The sequence below is a fragment of the Thermobia domestica genome, chromosome 6, assembly GCF_964235325.1.
Source record: "Thermobia domestica chromosome 6, izTheDome1.hap1.1, whole genome shotgun sequence".
Taxonomy (NCBI): domain Eukaryota; kingdom Metazoa; phylum Arthropoda; class Insecta; order Zygentoma; family Lepismatidae; genus Thermobia; species Thermobia domestica.
In genome coordinates this window covers 109,203,774-109,221,285 of record NC_137459.1, presented here as the reverse complement: position 1 = coordinate 109,221,285, position 17,512 = coordinate 109,203,774, and positions in this window count along the sequence as shown.

Below are 17,512 nucleotides of genomic sequence, written 5' to 3'. Positions count from 1 at the left end.
AGAAGTGTATGAAGATACTTTAATTTCGGAAATGCACCTGTAGGTGAAAGGGAAAACTTGTGTGGTATGTATCATTGCATTGAATTACATGGGATTGGTCAACATTCTTTTATAATTTACTCGAAAGTTATCAAGGTCACACACACACACACATTATATATATATATATATATATATATATATATATATATATATACGCAAATTAATGTACAAGGCTGGCCCTAAGCATCTTGCCACCCTGTGCAATGGCATCGCTTGCCGCACCCTCACTTTTCTTCAGAAAGAACAAATCTTAAAAGCCACGATTTTAGTATGCTACACCGTCATAAACAACTGAGGGGAGGGAAAATGCACTCACACTCAGAAAGGCCTAAACACTTTAAATACAATCTCGTTGTGTCTATTTTGCTCTTTCTTTAAATAACAATCTATTATGTCAGTGAAGATAAAGCAAACACACTTACAGCTATTAAAACAAGTAAAAAAATAATAAATAAACGTTTCCACCTTCAATGATAAGTTACTTGTTTGTGGCACAGACAAGACTAGTTTTCATACCAGAACTGTGATAGCTAACTAAACGCAACAGGTGTTCGCTACTGTTCAGGAATTGAGTTCTTGTATTTGACAACACTCAAGCAATTCATCCTAGAATTTGTTTGACCAGTTACTTTAACACTGTTCATGTGATGCAACTTAAATGTGAATTATGAATGTAGTATCCAAATACAAGGTCAACTTAGTAAATTTAACTACCATCGTTATCAAGTCTGTTTCCAACAAGAAATGCTTACCTTAAATAATATAGTTATGACATTTTGCCGCCCCTCGGAACTTGTCGCCCGGTGCAAATGCATGTATTGCAAGTATGGCAGAGCCGACCCTGTTAATGTACAATATATAAATCCAATGTCTTAAGAAAATACTTACTTTCGTTCACCGCAATTCTAAGAAATTTAATATCGATATAAGCAAAGCGAACCCATTGTTTCTTGATCTGGCAACTCTGAGGCCTTGATAAATTAAGGAAGACTTAGTGAAAAGCAAATAAGAATGGTGCTGCCATATGATTATAAGCTATAATAATTTGACCCTTCTTCTAGACAGCTCGCAAGCCCGGTTATCAACGGCAATCACGACGCAGTAGGCGGTTTCTCAACGCATGTAGAAGCTAGTAGTTCATAGTTGTTGTAAAAAAAATGCAAGTGGGAAACAAAGGAAAGCAGCTACTCAAACTTCACCTCAAAACAGTTACAGTACGTCTGGGGCTTTAACCAGAAGCACTAGCACATATACAGAATTTCATTAATGTAGTAAGTCTTACACATTAGTTATTCCCACTAAGTATATAAAACATAAACAAATCATCTGCCAGTGTTAACATTACGAACGGATAATCAATATTTCCCTCTTTAAATTATCTAATTTCTTACGTAAGTTGGTAGATCAATGTCCCTCGTAACACCGTACAATACAAATGAAGTGAAATATTGGGTCGATGCATAAGTTCGTGCGGTTCATATATTTTGTTTTAATTCTGTTGTTCTATTAAGTCAAATACAAATACAACATAGACATAACATTAACGTATTCTACGAGTGTAACAATACACTGCATACATTTTACTGTCATTCACATTAACTCACATACACTCAGTGATGTATTCATCTCCATTATCTATGACCTTCTGTCAACGTTCAGGTAGCAGTTCAATGCCTCGCCTGTAGTACTGTTTTGGTTTTAATTGGAAAAAATCTGTTAGCCATTGGTCAAGATAAGCTTTCCTGTGCTGTACTTTCAACAATTGTTTCATTTCCGTACACTGCACAAATTGATATCGCTGCTTCTGCTGCACTGGATCCTTGGTTAAACTCGAAGAGTAAAATGTTAAGGTGATGACCACTTTTCTCAACTTGATATTCCATATTAGTTTGTCTGAAACAGTCTTGGAAAGTAACATAACGCAAATAATGCGTTAGTTTTTAAGTAACGTTTCCTAGTAATGCGTTACATTTTCACCAAAGTAAATGTAACGGTAACGCGTTACAAATTTTGAAGTAACGTACACAGTTTGTGTTACTTTTCTTGCGTTACATTTCGAGTGAGTAATTACAATATATGTATATATATTTTTCGGAAATAATTGTTTCTTTCCTGTAAGTGAATTTCTCAGAATGGATCAATGGAGCATGAACTATGTCAGTGACCAACAGTCAGTCACCGACCGTGTACCACTTGCTGTTTTTGGAAGATGAGTATAATCTCAGGAAAATTCCATGTACTGATTGCAAGCACCTGTAAGATTTTGTCGTAGATTTTGGTAGCTTCAAAACAATACATTCAGCAAGTGAACTATAAGTGCAATGGTAGTGTATTCTACTTTGATTGGTGTTGTTTTTATAAAGATCTAGAACGAAAATATTTTGCCGTTCGAACTTTTTAAAGAATACTTTTTCTTAAAAGCTGAGGATGGTGGTGGACAGAATTTAAAAGTAAAGTGTCTGAAGTGAAGCAAGAAATACTTACCAACAGTTAGGATGCCATAATTAACGATATACAGTAAGGAGATAATGTTGTAAGGATCCCCAAATCACGACAAAAGGACATGTCAACACAACATGTGTTATTGATTTTAAACAGTGCAGCAGACAAGAAGCCGACACGAAAGACACCGAGGAACGCCGAAAGAAGACGGACCTCACGAAAGGACCCGAAGAGGACAGATAAAAGCCCGACCACCGAGATACCTGGCATCAGTCGATCAACTGATCAACTAACCAACACCTGCCCTGAGGTCACATGGGACTAGGGGTATACCTATCCTTACCTGAGGTCGCATTGGACTAAGGATCCTTACTACAACCATGCCTGGCGAAGCTGCCTTGGGTTGAGGGGGTTATCCTTCAAGACTCACCACAACCAGCAGGTGCCTTGGAGACTGTACTAAGAGAAGGGACACCGTGCAAAACACCTATTTCTTCTCATCTGGTCAATAACAAGATAGACACTATTTTACTCTTTGTAATCAAAGAAATTTGTATTTAATAATCTTTATAATAAATTGGTGAAGGGGAAAATACTAGCCCGGACCATCATTTAGCCTCTACCTATAAAATCATTACAATATGAATAAATTGTTTTCTGATGAGCAGGCCTACTTTATTACTAGAAAATAATTTGTTGATGGTATGTAATATTGGATTGTTTGTAGGTTTATAGAGTTTAGAACAACTAGCTTTAAAAAGCATATTATATAATTAATTTAGTAGAATAAAATAAGCATTCACTTTTTTCTAACGCAGTATGGCACTTTAGTCAGTGTTACATTATATGAAAATATTCATATAGCTGTCAAGTAAGAATTTGTTCTTGCAACTTCCTAAAGCGATTCACAACGTACAATATTGAGTTTATAAAGTCAGCGAAGCATATTGCATTTCCAATAAAGTAACTTTCAGCATGAAAAGTTATAGCAACGCTACTATTATCAACCTACAGTTCTAAATATTTACGATAATTGGGTAAAACCAGAATGTTCAATAATAATAATAATAATAATAATAATAATAATAATAATAATAATAATAATAATAATAATAATAATAATAATAATGGTAGTAGTAGTAGTGGTAATAGTAATAGTAGTACAGAAAATGGAAGTAATAAGATTTATTTTACAAATTCAAATTTTCGGACCTAAAAGTAACGCGTTAGTAACACGTTACTTTCGAAGTAAGGTAACAGTTACTTTCTTGGGGCAAGTAACGCGTTACTAACGCGTTACATTTTAAGGGAAAGTAAAGTAACTTGTAACGCGTTACATTTTTACAAGTAACATACCCAACACTGGTCTGAAATATATACAATAATACGTTCACAATCAAGAAAACTTGTGTTTCACAACACACAAACCTCAAACTACGTTAAAACAACAGGATAACGATAAACAATCGCTTCACGCCGCATTCTTGTCAATCCAAAAGAAAACGGCATGAACTTATGCATCGACCTTTAGTTTAATTTTCCATATTTATTTATTTATTTAGATAGATAGATAGATAAAATTTGTGTTGACTATAATATTGGGGTGTTGGGTAGGCCTATGTCGCTTTCAAAGTTTTTTTTTCATCTTTGAGAAAATACAATGTTAGGAAATTAACCATTTGAGTTCTTGTGTTCTACATTGTTACCCAACACGAGGTTATGGAAGACGGGATCTACTGGTAACGGGAGCTTAACCACGACCAAGGTTTGAGTATGGTGCAGTTAACGGATAGAATTACCATCATCCAGGTATAAAATGTAAAGTGTTCCCCACCACATTATCGAGTTCCGTATGTGGCTAAGCAGTTAGCGTACGCGCCTTTGGAGTGGCACATGGATACACAGATTTTATTCTCGGCAGGAGCTCATGTGGTTCAGATCGCATGTTAAACTAAATGCCCACGTCTTATATTGCCCCGCTGCTGAATAGGGACGCTAAACTGAAAATCAAATCAAATCAACCCACCACCAGAGATGATGTGGGGCATTAAAAACTCGACCCATGACTCACTGACCCACGACCCACCACCCATCGTGACCCACTGTGACCCACCACTCACCAAAACACATCGTCATAAATTCTGACCTCCATACCCTCCTCTCAACTGACTAAGGAGTTTACACTTGTAATAAAACAAGACTGTGAAATTATCACTAATCGGAGTTTGAATTTCTGCGGTCAATCTTCCCAGCACCGCTCTGTTACAATAACGGTGTATCTGACTTTTACCATATAAAATGGTAAAGTATTTGTCACGGGCCAAACTACCATGAATTTCAATTTAATTATCATATACTCAGAATTATTTCCTTGTGAATTACAGATACTTTTTAGCGGAAAATAGGATGAAATTTGAAAATCTCAAATCAAGGTAAAGTAGACCAATGTAAAGAAAAGAAGAAAATAATTTTTAAAAAGTCAATATCGTTTTTATTACAATTACAAATATCGTTATCCAAAAGTGTCTAAAGTTCTTTCTTTACTTAGACATAGAATACTCATCTCAGATAATATGTGCAGATGAAAAAAAAAATTTAAAAAAAATGGAAGCCTTGAAAGTAAAACGTAGACAAATTCACCAGTGTTCAGAAGATGCTGTCTATAATGTACTGAGGAGAGTGGGTCGGTGGCTCGTAGTGGGTAAGAGTGCGTCAGTGGGTCAAGTGGGTTATGGTGGGTCGGTGGAGCATGGTGTGTCAGAGTGGGTCACGGTGGGTGGTGGGTCGCAATGGGTCACGTCCTGCTGACCCACTGACCAATTCCATCTCTGCTCACCACACTCTCTCACCTCCAAGATAATTGAATCATAGGACCACGCTAGAAAACATTTTTGTCGTGTACTTACAAGAGGAAACTGCTAATGTATATTTTCATATACAGGGTGGCCAAAAAGTAGATATGCAGCCTAGTACTGATGAACTCATTGCTTTTTATATAATTTCTTATTGTTATCCGTCAGATAGAATTAATTTCTTTATTATTTGTTCTTAAAGCCTATTTACTTATACCAGAACAGCCGTGGCAAATAAGTTCATAAGCTATAATATTATATTTGATCAATGCAGGGGTGTATACCTACTTTTGGGACACCCTGTATATGAGCGACTCGGGAAAACACAATATTATGTCTCGTTTTCTAACTTTCAAGTCAACTAGAAAACAAGGTTGACGATTCCCATGCAATTCAATACAATGACATATACTAAACAAGACTCATCTGCCATCTGCAGGTGCATTTTCGAAATTAAGCTAACTACAAACTGTTCTATGGTTGAATCCCAACCCATTCCACCTAATAACTCAGAGGAAGTGGTGCTTACCATTATGTTCGCCCGAGCATATACGTATGTACTGTACTACGCAATCGTCATTGTATAAGACGTTAGGTTGAATAATAAAGAAGAATGGTAAGAATATAGAATTCTTTCGTTCCCACGATCAAATGATCTCTAGGAAACAAAGCCACGTGCTTTGTTAACTTATCTCGGTAGTTTGAAGTTCACAGCAGATGTGATACGCGACTACAATAAGATTTTGATATAAATGCTGAAGTTTCAAATGTGAACTTAACCCAAGAGCAACGGGTGGCTTGATGATATCTATATTAGGGTAACGGAATAATATGACACACACACACACATATATATATATATATATATATATATATATATATATATATATATATATATGAGAGCAATAACCTGGTATTTTAGTAGTAGTTTCACGTTTGAATTAACCTTTTTTCATGCAATTATTATTTTTATTTTTATTTTTTTAGATATTCAAAAGAAGTGGAAAATGTATGTATGAAGGATCACGTAGGAGCATTCTTTTAGGAAATCTTTTTAAAATGCTAAAAAGACACCCTTCGTTGCAAGAGTTTCAGGAAACGTTCAAATGTTCAACGTTCAGTCTTAGGACTTGAATATAATACTGTAAGTTGGGTAAATAAAAGAAATTACTGTCCGAAAAAATGTTATTTCATATGTAGGCAAATTTGCTTGTTATATTTATAAATAAAAATGTAATTACTAGAGCATATCGCATATACCACACTTATTGAGCAGTGCCCTCCTTACTGGTCTAGTCAATAGTGCACGTTGCATACATAGATACACACACACACACACACACATATATATATATATATATATATATATATATATATATATATATATATATATATATATGTGTGTGTGTGTGTGTGTGTGTGTGTGTGTATGTATGTGTGTGTGTGTTTGTCAGTCCATGCATCACAACGAGCTTCCTTTGCCGTGGGAGACCCGGGTTCGATTCCCGGCGGGAGCTCATGTGGTTCGGATTCCACGTTAATCAGTAGGTCCATGTCTCATATAGCCTCGCTGCTGAACGGGACGTTAAACTCAAAATCAACTCAACTCAACAACGAGCTTAACCAAATGAGATGCTAAAGGGTAAATGTTGATGCGTAATTTCAGAGAGAGTACTAAAAACAAAGATTTTTTTGCAGTAAAATAGTGTTTTTCGTTCCTAATAATAATTAGTAGTGTTTATTATGTTGGAACAGAGTGTTTACTTTCTATGTACTGCATATGTAAAAAGAATACCCTAATAACTAGAAGACTGTTTACTCTTATGTATTTGATGTACAAAATACACGCTGATAATAAAATATTGTTCACTCTTGTGTACATTATATATATAAAAATCATGCTGATAACTAGAAGATTACGTTTTATGTACTATACATATAAAAATACGCTGATAACTAGAAAATTGTTTACTTTTTATGTAATATAGATATAAAATACGCTGACAACTAGAAGATTATTTATGTTTTATGTACTATGCATGTAAAGCATACGCTGATAACTAGAAGATGCTTTATGCTTTATGTACTATGCATGCAAAAAATAAGCTGATAAATATAAGATTATTTACTTTTGTGTACGTTATGTGTATAAAACACACGCTGAAAATTAGTAATGGTAATGGCGTGTGAGTTTTTCCTAATGGTAACGCACACACTCCTAGTGGTGACACATACACCTAACAGTAACGCACTTATTACTTGTAATGCATCGGTTTAGAGATTTTGAAGACAGTTCAACAGTCAACAATAAATCAAAAGTATTACCAATATATAGTTACTCTGAACTAGTCTTTCGTCTATCATACATCATTCTTTAATTAATTACAGCAGAAGAACAAAATGAAGTTGAAGCAATTTACTACCTTACATACTTACGTAAGAACTTTACAAGGTATAATTTTATTGAAGATATCAAAAGTAATTGGTCTTCCTTGGTCTTAAACTTGTGTACATGTATACACAAGAAATCAGTGCGTTGCGTACGTGTGCATGTATATTCCTTCCAAGAAAGAAAACACCATAAGGAAAGATTTCTTTGTCTCTCAAGGCTGTCTGATTGGAAACTGCTAATTACTGCAAAATTATTGATCGACTTTGTGATTAGTTTAAGAGCGAGACCGTTCACGCAATAATTAGTACACTATTCGCGAACTAGGTGCCGGAACACGATGCAAAGATAACAATCGTACATTACTAACAAGAAAAAGTAATATGGCTATTATACAGGTGTTAATTATTTTTTCTTGGTCCTCTTCTGGACAATTTTATGATACACCTCACTTTGTTAGTATTTCCTTCTATTTTCCTTAACTAAACCACTGCTAACCAATACGTGTATAACGATAATAAAGTAAATGGATCAAGTTTTCTTTTTCATTCCTTTTTTCGCATAATATATGAATTACAGGAACAATTGTTTGTTATTCGCAAATCAAAAAAAAAAAAAAAAAAAAGGAAGAAAGAAAGAAAAAGAGAAAGAAACCGAGATTGTAACATAGAATCATTAATAACAACGAATTCATTTCGGTAACAGTAATTTATATGGTCAAATGATAGCCAAGTATTTACGTTTGAGAATGAAGGATATTGTACAGTATCCGTCAAATATTTGACACAAGAATATGCTTAAATTGATACAATAAAGTGTGTAAAACACACAATATGATTGTGAACCCAGAAGCACTATTAGGAATAATACGCTTGTTAGTCTGTGCGTCACGCTAATCCTAATAATAAAAAGTGGCACCAATAGGTGTTGCTAGTTATTGCTTTCCTGCATAACAAAACCTTGAATACATGTATACATGTGGTATGGAGCTTAAGATGCATGGTGAACGAACTAAAAAAGTAATAAATTTATTAAATGTAGATTGTGCTTTAATTAAACATAATTTAGACATATGGTGTATAACTGGAAGAACTCTGGGGCGAATCAGATAGTAGTTAATTCATTATATATATATATATATATATATATATATATATATATATATATATATATATATATATAGATAGATAGATAGATAGATAGATAGATAGATAGATAGATAGATAGATAGGTAGATATATAGATATAGATATAGATATATAGTGGCGGATCCAGGATATGGTCAAGGGAGGGGCTAAACCATAATTTGCCGTTTTATCTAGTGTAAAGCAGAATTGAAGCCCATTTTATCCAGTGTAAACCTGAGCGTCAAGGGGGTGGGATATAGCCCCTTAGCCCCCCTTGGATCCGCCCTTGTATATATATATATATATATATATATATATATATATATATATATATATATAGAGAGAGAGAGAGAGAGAGAGAGAGAGAGAGAGAGAGACAGATAGATATAGATATAGATATTGCGCATAACGAGGAAGAAAATATCAAAGTATGAGACATATACGAATCAGTAGATATTATTCAACTGAACAAATTGATATGTGAGTGTAAAAGTTAATGCGTAGTTTTTGAGAATGTGGAGAAGATAGATTGAATTTCTAAACCTAAATATTGATGCCCTACGAGAAACATGCCATATATTGCGGTGAAATTAACCTTGGAATATACCCTCATTAAACTCGTCATTATGACGCTAGCAGAACAGTACATTGTATGATTCATGAGCTATAGCCCAAAATTATCGTTAACTTACATATTTTAAATTGTTCTTTAACTAAGATATTTTTTTCATATATAGAAAAATATATATCTAATGAACTATACCGCCAAACTGTAAGAGAAATTCTTCACATCAAAATAAGAGAAAAAGTCCGTATGGATTTGTGGGGGAAATGTGCCTAATTTCAGAGCTAGGGCTTTCCAAAATCATGGAAAGACTAAATTTCCTCATGTGCTATTTTAAATTCGAGAATCTGTGTAATATCAGCGTAAAGCAAGTTGTACACACGCAATCCAAAATGTATATCTCATCAACGTATAATGGACGTGCAGAAAATTCCCTACAGTGTATAATTTCCAGACATGTAATACATAACATAATTTCTAGATATGCTCTGGCTTTAAGGTGAATTCAGAATAACCCCAAAAAAGCAGGATATACGACTTAATTTACGCTGATATAGACTGGCACTCAAGGTGCCGATCCTGGGGGGTCGAGGGGGCCCGCCCCCCATAAAACTTATGTGGGCCTCTTATTGTATTTATGAATATACAATATTTGGCATAATTTGAGTGCAATTTGTCTTAACATCTTCATATATATATACATTCTGCATCTGAATGTCCCCCCCCCCAATTTACAGATAAATCGGCGCTATTGCTGGCACTCCAAGGTTTATCGAATTCGAAATAGCGCTTGTTAAAATTTAGCTTTTCTATGATTTTGGACAGCGCTAACTCAGAAACTATGCTCCTTTTCCCAGAGGTCCATAGGAACTGTTTCTCTTATTTTGATGCGAGGAATCACCTCTTCCAGTTGTCGATATAGTTCTTTAACACCCTATACAAATAGCAAAATGTACTATTAACAAGCAGATTATTGTATTTTCTTTGCGGTGGCACTTGCATTTTTTACGCACATACTATTTGTAACTATAATTGTTTGAATGAAATAAGAATGTAACAATTTCAAAGAATTGTTTATCAAATGGCTTAACTGAGTGTATCAAGTGATTATAAACACATTTCTTTTATGTAATTCTAAAGAATAAAGAATGAATCGCTATAAGAAAGATATCATCAGTATATGTTTACAGAAAATGACAAAATTTGTTCAAATAATATTTGATAAAAGATATCAATTTAATCTAGTTTTCCAGGAAAAATATGAGCAGAAGCGAACAATGATTTGCATCTGCTTTGAATGAATACGTATCTTTACTTCGTGGTTAAGTACTTATTGATGATGGATCTCAAGGATTCAATCAGTGGTTGCTTACTTTTTCCGTCCTTCCCTATCCTTCTTTTCAAATAAATAAATTAAAAAAAAAAAAGAATTCACATTGGGTTGAAACTTTCTCATATAGAAGTACGCACTGGTTGTTTCAAGAACCTTATTTGCTAAGTCACAAAGATAATGCTAAACCCTGAATTCTCTAAAATAGCATTATTCCAGAAAATACGTGTGCGTGTGGGGGTGATTCTTTTCATAGAATGAATACCTACTTCAGAAATAAAGATCGAAATGTCAAACTCTTTGGACACAACTTTAATGTCAAAATTGCTATTTGTTCACTTGTAACGTTGTAGAGTATTGATAAATTATATAAAGTTAATAGAGTGAAATTTGTTTTAGAGTGTCATTTAAACAAATGTAATTAAAACAAAAAATAAAAACAATAAAATTATTTTCACTCTTAGTGGTTCTGGTAAGTAATGTGTTAAACAAGATATCGGTTTGATTCTTTAAAATTTTGAATTTGATCTTATTTTATGCATTTATTTTTTCTAAAAGAAACGCATCTTTTGAAACAGTTTTGTTGCTTATTACGAAATGTAAAGATCAAATACAACAATATATTTTTTTTCAAAAAAAATAAAGCTCTTAGAAATTAGAAACTGAAACTAAACCAATTAATTTTATTGAAATATCATCGGAATTCATTTTATAAAGTAACCTAAAATTACAACTCATCAGGATTGCATAAAAAATAGCCTGTAAAGATAATTCTCTTGCGAGACACTTTTTTTAAAATCCTTTGAATGAATATCAATATGTCCGCGATTTATTGCCTTCAGGTCTCGATCCTTCATCACGTTTGTTATTGATACTTTTATCAAAATTGATTTGACGTTTCATATCGAGCCAGGACAGTCAAGAACTCCACCCATTGATTTTGCCAGATATACCATTGAGTAAGTGGTTAATTCGTGGCCCACCTCCTCACGCTTCATTAATCCTTCATATACAATTCACAATTGGCTTTGCCACTCTTCGAGAAAACAAAACAAAAGAAAGAGTATTAAGCTACCTGTAGGCATTATATCAATACGTCCCAGACTAAGATCTATTTTCGTTATGCGTGGATGTTCCAGATATCACGTAGCAAGTAATGAAACTGGATTGAACAAGCCACTGAATAAGTAAGTAACTTTGTGTCAGAGTCTATACGATAAGCCGGTTTCTCCATTTAATGATGACAAGAATAAATTATGTAAATATAGACTATGAAATCTCGATTTTTATAAAGGTAATTAAGACTAAACGTGCTTTTTCCTCCTTTCGTAGGACAAGTTATCAAATGATTCTTAACTGGTCTCCAACATGGAACTTTCCTCATGTCCTTACTTCCTTATACTATGATCAGATTATGTCGTAATATTGACAATAAAAATGACATAAAATATATCCAAATCATCATATATTTCAAAACAAATAAGTTTGTTCTTATGCGCGAGAATATACAGTAAAATTCTGGAATTTAGATCTTAAATTTCGACAAAAAAAATCATATATTTTATATTGTTCTAGTGTAATTCCTATGTTCCCTAGAGTCCACATCAAGCTGCCAAACCTAACAGATGTCTTTTTAAAGACAACTCACTTAAAATTAAAATAAATAAATAAATAAGAATAGCTGTATCAATCAAAATTTAAAGACTTCAATTTAATTCACTGTCTACAGCTGTCTATTGTTTTCTAATGCTATACAAAATTTAGAGTTCACTGTAAATCAGGTAATTTGTGACATTAAAAATACCTGACATTGAAAATAGCTGAAATTAGACCTACCAGTAACTCAGGTAAAGACCAACGCATAGACGTCCGTTCTGCGAGGTCTAGTAGATACTAACCACACTCAAACCACCCGTGCAATCAGAGAATTTGTCAAGGTGTTATTCTACGTACAATGGTTGGGTTGTTAGTTCGGAGCGTAGCTGATTGATTCTCACCCAAGCTATATGAGATGTGGACCTACAGCTTAACGTGAGATCCCGAATTGCATGAGTTGCCATTCGTAATTCCCAACCTTGGTTTTACACGACAGAGCCGCGAACGCTAGATGCATGCAGAAGGAGTCGCAAGGGAGACCATGTTATGAAGAGATTTAACTTTAAGAGTCTGATCATTTTTCTCTTCTTCATGTTTCTAGTGTTTGTTCAGAGACATAAGCTGTCAACTATATCATACTTAGCCTGATACTTCTAGTATTAACGTGTATATAAACAAATAACAACTAAATTTCGTTTCACAAAGTGAAACTATGGTAGACTTCCAAACTATCAGGATTCAATACTAAAACCGTAAGTGGTAGATGTATAACTTTTCGTTACAATATATGAGTAAGATCGCAGATGGAATCTACTATTGAGTTGCCAGATTCATTTAGACATGCTATGTTCTCGCTACCCGAAACCGGTTTTGATCTAAGAGGATCGGAGCTGATGCCGGAAGTTGTAGCAGATTTCTACTACAGCTTTCAGTTTTCCTCGAAAGATAAGAGAGAATTTGAAAGGTAATCTGGCAATACTTAATCAATATCTAAAAACTGTTCTCACTATCTATTGCCATTTTATCTTTTTACATCGATGCTTTGACTGTGAAATGATTGTTTTTTTTTTTATTTTATCAATATTTGTATCATATATAGAAAGATAAAAGAAAAAAATGTTATTGATCAAGTGAGAGGTGCCGTTCTTTCTTATTTCTCTAGGATATGAGAGTGAAGACAACTTGTTGAATAAAGATGTAAAATGCATTAACTTTACTATATTTTACATCGGCTCTTGAAAACAATGGGCATTAGAAGAGAATGGTCGCTCAAGGGTCGTTGTGAGAAACTTAATTGATTTTTAAGTAAGGTTTCTTCCAAGTGTCCACTCTAGGGAAGCTTTGCCCTTCTCCTAGAGTTGGCCAACCTCAATTTCCTTCCGGAGCTAAGAAAAAATGAATTGCTATTGTCAAATACCAAGATAGTGTCTCAGTGTAACCCCCCACATCTATGCATCCCTCCGCACAAAATTTTCTGTTAGAAACCCTATTTTAAAATAATATGATTTCATGTAGAGGTGACTAAGAAGTGAAATATTAATTTTAAAAAAATGAAATCGCATCATCACATAAAGTCATTTTAAAAATAAACATTGTATTAGCACATTAAATTTTGAGGGTTACATTCCCACAAAGTAATCTTAATGTTTAATCCGGATGGCAACCGTGTTACTACTTCAGATATAAATAATCAAGGCAAACACTACGAGTTGTCTAATTATTTTATCAAACGGTGGCATTTACAAAAGATAAGTTTGTTGGTTCATTGATAAGTCTGAAATTGCACAGGTAGTTACCTTGAAATCTTCTTATCTTATTTTTGATTAAAATATTTTCCTCTGGATTACGCAAAAGTTATTCGAAGAAGAAATTACTTTTATACACGGGAGAAACAAACAGTTCAATAAAATTGCTCCAGATTATGGCATTCAAAAAAAAAAAAAAAAAAAAACATTATTCATAGCTATAATTTGATTGAGTATGGAACATAGATTTACAATTTTATATATATATATATATATATATATATATATATATATATATATATATATATATATATAGGGCCGGATCCAGGATTCTCTGAGAGGGGTGCACCAATAACTACCAGTACATTTGAATTGAGTTTTTTTAAGCCTTTACGCATCTGTGATGTGAATGAGGAATTCCTTTGGAAGTGCTAAATGTTTGCTCTCGATGAATTATTTTCCTTCAATCTTCAGAAAATAGACAAAAATTGATTTTGCAAAACTCATTGCTAGCCTCTCACTTTAGGTAGTGTATATTTACAACGAAGGAAGGGGCGGTGCACGTGCAACTTTGCACCCCCTAAATCCGGCCATCTATATATTTATTGGTCACACAGGGTACAGAAGTAAATCACTTTTCAACATAGTCCCCTCCTCGTTCAATGCAAGTCCGCCAGCGCTTCGGAAGAGCCTGAATACCTGCAGAAAAAAAGTCTTTTGGGTGACGGCGCAACCACTCGTGCACCGCGTTGCGTACCTCTTCATCGGAGTGGAACTTCCTGCCGCCCATTGCTTCTGGGCACCGGCTGACAGCAATCCACGTCGTTTCGTTTTGATGGCAGGCCGGAGATGATTTTTTAGGAGGTCCGAGTACGTAGCGCTCGTCACAGAGGTTCCTCTGGCTTGTAGTGTTCCAAGATGATGCCCTTTTCGTCCCAAAAGGGGGTCAGCAGGTTTCAGTTTAGGCGTCAGTTGTCGGGGCACCCATCTTGCAGACACCTTATGAAACTGGAGAACATCATTCACAATATGATGTGCCGATCCATGACTCATGTGTACACATGCTGCAATTTCGTCTATTGTCACACGGCGGTTTTCCAAAACGATGGCTTCAACGGCTGCAATGGTCTCTGGAGTCACTACGCGCCGAGCCTGGCCGGGTGTGGAGCATCGACCACAGACGTATCACCATTTGCAAATTTCCGGCACCATTCATAGATTTGTGGCTGCGACCAACACGCATCTCCATACTGAAACTTCATTCGCCTAAAAATGTCAATCGGTTTCACACCTTCACTTCGCAAAAACCGAATCACAGAACGCTGCTCCTCGCTGGTGCATGTGGCTAGTGGAGCTGCCATTTTGGAACTGTTGTTGCGCCGGTGTTTGTGCATCTGCCGGCTGCTGCCACCTCGGAGACATTTGGCATACTATCGTAAACAGGCATGCCAACTTACAGCTCACTGGCGCCATATGCGGTTTTTTATTTCTACTTTTATGGTTTTCAGTTGACTTACCCTCGTATATATATAACTTTATTATGCGTATATTCTAATCCTAACTACATACGCGTATAAAACTGCATGAACTCACTCACTCACTGACACAAAATAACGGGTACTTCCATTTGACGTGAAGTTGAGGGGATTTCTATCATTTATCTCATTTATCTGGAGTAGCATTTATGTGAATGTCTTGCCATCTTTCTGTCTGAACCATGATAACTTGTAAAATACATCTTAATCACACTTAGCAGACACCTTCCTCTAAATTTGAGAAGTGAGTAATTTGTTTGAAGTTGAATTTATCAAAAATGAGAAGATAAGAGAGTGTAAATTCAACCCAATGTGTCAAGTTTGGAGCTATACTTAATGCAATAACAAACCAATTTTCCTTTCAAACGATCGGAACATTGTTGGTTTTTTGAACAATAGAGTGTACATTTTATTTAGTTTGTCAATCATTTTCACTACCTGAGATTAACATGAATGAAAAATTAAAAATTAAAATTGGTAGGTTTCCACTTCCATTTCGTGTGTGTGTGTATTTGTTTTTTTTAAATCAAATGATACTTTAAATAAATAATTTTGCATAATAACTTTAATAAAAATAATATTTGATTTTGCTGCAGTACGTATTGCGGAATGTACCAGATATGCAATACATATGGGAGACTAGATGTCCGTTATCCCGTGGACGTATTGAGCGACATACTGCCATGATTATCGCTTGTAGTTGTTCCTTCTTTCAGAGAATAATTTTCGTTTTACTTACTGAAAAGTCATTAGTAGTTTGTTTTTTTTAAATTATTATTATTTCAAGTGTTAATCATACATTATAACAATATCAATCATTGTCGAGGTAACACACACACACATATCTATCTATCTATCTATATATCTATATATCTATATATCTATATCTATATCTATATCTATATCTATATCTATATCTATCTATCTATCTATCTATCTATATATATATATATATATATATATATATATATATATATATATATATATATATATATATATATATATATATATATATATATATATATATAGGTGTGTGTGTTACCTCGACAATTTCCGTGATATTATTGAATTCTAAAGTTGTGTAGAAGATCGTTCTTTGGAGGTCTCATTCATAGCAAGACTCTCAACATTGTAGGATTCCTTTATTTTACTCTTTATCCCGTTACTGCACATAAATTAAGAATTTGTTTTACTACATTTGTAAGAATTATTTTTTCCCGGCAAACGTTCCATGTTGACAATTTGTAGCTACAGTTTAAGAAAAAAATGCTTATTTTTAGATTTGAATATATTATATTTCTTAAGTGAATTATTACATGATGACAATATTTGAATTAAGATTTTGGGGGCATGGTGATTCATTGGTAAACCACTCATTTTTGTTGCGAATGATGTATTGTTCGACCCCATTTGAGTGAAATCATATCCCTGTGTTTCCTGGAGGACGTTCCATTTCATCATACATTCTACCAATTACTACATTATCATTCGCTTTTTTAAAATCATCTCTCTTTTTTAGCGTAAAGGGGATAAATGTGGACCACTAAATTATAGATATCGTACATTTTATTTTAGATTGAAACTGTTTCGAAAATCACAAACGCTAACGAAAAGCACGATATTCACTATAATAATTTAACTGTGATACAGTCATAATACTGAAAAAAAAAAAAAAAAAAAAAAACTTGTCCCAAAACGTGTCAGCGTCATTTTGTGAATGAAGTTACGTTGAATGAAAAGAAAATGCCAATGATTCTTACAATGTATTATTTATATACATATTTCACGGTTTCCAGCATATATATATATATATATATATATATATATATATATATATATATATATATATATATATATATATATATATATATATATATATATATATACAT